Source organism: Sinohyriopsis cumingii, chromosome 10 (assembly GCF_028554795.1).
Source record: "Sinohyriopsis cumingii isolate HCF-2022 chromosome 10, ASM2855479v2, whole genome shotgun sequence".
Classification (NCBI taxonomy): domain Eukaryota; kingdom Metazoa; phylum Mollusca; class Bivalvia; order Unionida; family Unionidae; genus Sinohyriopsis; species Sinohyriopsis cumingii.
The window spans coordinates 83,749,834-83,754,477 of record NC_142970.1 but is presented as its reverse complement, the minus strand read 5'-3'; the positions used below and the strand labels follow the sequence as shown (position 1 = coordinate 83,754,477).

The 4,644-nt window shown below is 32.7% G+C and overlaps 1 long non-coding RNA gene across 1 annotated transcript; it reads right to left on the bottom strand.

Moving 5' to 3' along the window:
- Positions 1-414: 414 nt before the first annotated feature.
- Positions 415-4,390, bottom strand: LOC149790487 (uncharacterized). Its single transcript, XR_016423625.1, has 3 exons — positions 4,111-4,390; positions 2,728-2,830; positions 415-664 (listed from the first exon to the last, which is right to left on the bottom strand). It is a non-coding gene; the product is annotated as an uncharacterized LOC149790487 (long non-coding RNA).
- Positions 4,391-4,644: the final 254 nt, after the last annotated feature.

Here is a 4,644-nt window from a genome sequence, read left to right as displayed (position 1 = left end):
CTTAAAAAATCACTTATAAGAGGCTTAAACAAAATATCAAGCTGCAACTTCAGATTGTTTTTGTGACAGTTTACAGTCTGTATCTTTGCTGATGGTCGTTGTACAGAAATAATACTGATAACTAAATTTTCCACATCCAGATCCATACCGTATTACCTGAGGTCGAATGCCATGTATTAGACTGGTCACTTACAGGATGTAACATCATGTATTAAATTGATTACTAAGAGGGTGCAAGCCTGACAATGGTATATTTAAAGATGGCAGCTTTAGATACAGACTGACAATATAAATGGGGTTATACTGTGAATTAAATAGCATCTAAACATGTTAGCATAACATGTTGCATATATTACTTATATAACTTCTATCACATCCATTATAATTATACTGGTTATCAGTTGAGAATTTTCACTTACGAATTCTCATAAATGAAATCATTTTAGCTGCATCTTGGATCACTGCTTGGGGTATGTGACCTCAAATACCTATATAGTTACTATCACTGCTGGAAAAGCAATTCTTTTATCACACTACCTGAAAATTGGTCTGTATGAAAAAAGATAAATGAAAACAAGACAACTACCTCCAGCATCTTCATCATTAACGTGATCTTTGGCCACATCTTTGTTATCTAACTAGCAGGCATATACCCCCATTGGTGCTAAAAGTATAACAAAAAGAATATTTCATATTTACTGCTGTCTTAAAATTCCACATTGAAAATAATTTAGATTCTTTTTCTCAAGTATAGGCAAATATTTACATACATTACAGAGTGTATTTATTTAATTTTAAAAGTTATGCCTGTTCATATTTTGTCTGGCATTTTGAATGAAGCTAGATAATCCATGTCAAAGTATATGTACAGTATAAAAGACTATAAATGGATAGAAAGCACCAACATTTTGAAAACGTGTAAAATTACATGCATACACACTGTACTTCAACAAGAATTTTAACATTTTTCATATTTTGATTTTACTGTGTGTATATACAAAGTGATCGATAATGGCTTTCAAACAGTAAATTTGATTTTTAGAACAAAACATGTTAGATGAAAAGAGGCATTAAGCAGAACTGTGTGATAATGCATGATGCTGAGTAAAACTGTGAGATAATACATGACTGAGTAGAACTGTATCATAATGGATAACCTGATGACCGAGCAGAACTGAGTGATAATATATAACACTGAGTTTAAATATGTGATAATGAATGATGTTGAGCATAACTGCATTATAATGCATGACAATGAGCAGAAATGAGTGATAATGCATGATGTTGAGCAGAACCATATGATTATTCATGACTGGATTTTACATTACATATTCACGTTTAATCTAAGCATACATTATAGTTTCATATCTAATCCCTGCATACATCATAGCTTCATGTCTAATGCAAGTGAATAACCTTTCACTACAATTATTGCCATTTTCTTACACTTAGAGTTTTCTAAAAGACAACTGAAAATGACTGTACACTATATGATTTTCAACAGGTTATGGTCCATCATTATGCCTGCCAAGTCATACTTTGTCACATGAAAACACAAATGTGATTTGCAAAAGATGAATCCCTAAAAATGTTTGTATGACTAAATGGTTGTGGTGGTGGTGGCGGGGGGCATTATCAGTCAGCATAAAATATAGTCTTTTCCCAAAGTATAATATTATCCTCCTTTTAAGAGTTTGGATCTTATTATTTCCTTCAAGAAAATAGGGACAATAATTAACAAATTTTGTTGCAAACTGTGTCTATTAGAATGTGCAGTAGCTGCCAATGAAAGTGCATGGGTGGAAAACATATGCAATTTGCAAGGCAAGGCAAATTCGTGTGTGCTATAATTTAGATCACAGTTAGAATTATTGATCTGGAAAAAAGAAACTTCATAAGAAAAAAATGCAGATTGACTAACTGGTAGAATTAGGGCACTTGAAATATTAGAAATTAAACAAAGTAACATTGATACAATAAATAAGAAGCAAAGTATATTATAAGCAATTAATAAAGTAATTGGCACATGATGCTAAATATTTCTTACAACTTCAGGAGGCGTATTCTCCTTCTCAAAATTGTTATGAACATTCTGCTTCTTTGTAGTGTCAGAATGAACATCACTAACATTCTGAGACAGTAATGAAAATAAACTTCTTTCAGCCATTTTGATGAAATAATATGAAACAGTATGTGAAAATTCAATAACAAAAGGAAAAGGACTATATTTCACAATTCTCTGAAAAAGATGTTTTTGTTATCAAATCCACAAGCATTTTAAATTCCTTTCGCACAATCAGTGACTGGTGACCACTGAAGAGACTGGCTGTACAGGCTATCAATAACTCTCTGGGTTTTTCCCCTTGAATCACTTTATTTTGCGATGAATGGAGAATGTCTTCTTAGTATCATGTCAATGACAAAACAACCACTCTAATGCAGCAAGAAATTTCAAACTTCAGTGTTCCCGTGGCTGACTTGTAATGGTTGCTGATTGCTCTTAAATACTCCTACAAGCTAAGTTCATGTTCAAGCTGATGTTCATTGCTGTGTTTATGAGATATTTTTATTTTTTTCTTTTTCTGGTTGAATGTTGATGCAATCTTTAATGCAGATTAGAATATCTGGATGATAACAGCTACATAAAGAAGAGGCACTTTGAGGAATGATGTTCACAGTAATACAACAAAAAAAAAAAAAGAAACAGTCAATAATGCTATTACTTACCCCGATGTCTTTTCTCTAATAAATTCAAATTCTCACAAAAGAAATTGATCTGTTTTCAAGTTTCGTTGGCCTACATTTCACTTGGCTGGAAAGCGATGAAAGCCTGGAATGCAGAAATCGGGTTAAGTTGAAATATTATTTAACAAAACGAATAAATATATATTATGCCCATTGGAACTGTAAAGCAACATTTCGTTTCATTCAAGAAACATATCCGCAACATGAACCTACTTAAACATACTTAGGCACACCTCGACTACCGCTGCATTGCAACAAATTCAAATGTATGTCAATGGAATATGAAAATGCATCCATTTGCTAGTGTCATATTTTCATTCTGCCAGGATAAAGACAGCACAGTAAGTATATTAATTACACATAAATTAGTGGAAGAGCGTTGATATATGCTGCCAAATGTGTGAAATATTCCTGAAACAACATCAGAACACGCTATACAAGGCTGTTATTTGGATAGTAAGACATAGCACTAAAACAAAAACGCGTGTTATGTCTTACATTGTAGGACTACTTTTGATCATGTATATTTATTTCCATCTTACCTCAAGATTTGTATTCAGCTAATTCAATGGATATAATAGGTACTCTTCACTTCTGAACAATTTCTATTTCCAGGAGGCTTAAGGTGATTAAATAGATCTATGCCTATGTTGGATATCCTCCGCCATATTCATTTATCTAATAACGACTTCTTTCTCAGCCTCGTTATTTATTTGTGCAGTATAATGATACTACATCCTTATTTTGGAAATGAAAATATACTGTAATAAGTGGCATGCATTTAATAACGTTTTGTAGTCTACGATATGCTATGAAATGCATACCACACTTATTACGACGTAGAATATCCAGACATGGTCTAGTTCACCTTAATTGGAAAATCAATTACCAGGAGAATCTCGTGTTATCCCTCACGGTGGACAAGGTATGATTCACGTAAGCCAATTAATATGATTTTATAGAGGATTAAACGAGTACTATTTTCAACGTTTTTACTTTGTAAGCCAACCTTCCTGGAAAAAAAAAAAAAAACTACCACCATGTTGGCCAATTCTGGGTGTCAGGTAATTTTGCACAATCATACGTCATTTCTGTAAAGACTGGATCACATGTTATTTTGGGTTAAAAAAATCCATTTTGTATCAAGAAAGAACGATCGCAATTTAATTAAGAAAAATGATATCATAAAGTGTACAAAAATATCTGTCATTTCGACTCGAAATGCATATGAAACTGTGATTTCTAAATGTCAACATGAAGACCCACCATGACCTTCTTGAACCTGTAACACAGAAAATCCGATTTACTATGTATCTTTTAGAATCATACAGATAAATACATTATATAACAGATTGAAATGTATACCTTAAAAAACTCTGCATCTTAATCCAAGTTTCCAATTTTGCAAGAAGTTGTCCCACACGTCCAAAATCGTCTGCTACCCAACGTGTCAACTTGCCTCTAGAACATAAAGTCTCAAGAAATTCCCCAACGTAATTTTTCCCCATCAGCAAGACGTTGCAAACACATTATATCTTATTCATTGTTGTTTCTCTTCCACGTAATAGATTGTGAAACTAGCTATACTTTAAAATAAATTAATCAAAGAAATAATTTACAAAAATCCCAACTCCTTCAACAACGTTAACATGCATTGAACCAGGAAGTAAATATTAACACTAAAACCCAGATGCGAATTTGCGCGAGATCTGTTCACCGGAAATTTGAGCAAATGCCCAGAGATGAGAATTAGGTTGTTTTTTTTTTAAATTGATACATAAAGGATGTTTCTCGTCTAGAGAGAAGTTGGCGTTTTAAGATTTATTTAAGCAAAATATATAAAGTCCTTCCCAGAATTTGCTTTAGTACGCTCATGTGATCTCTTTTCTTACTTATCTG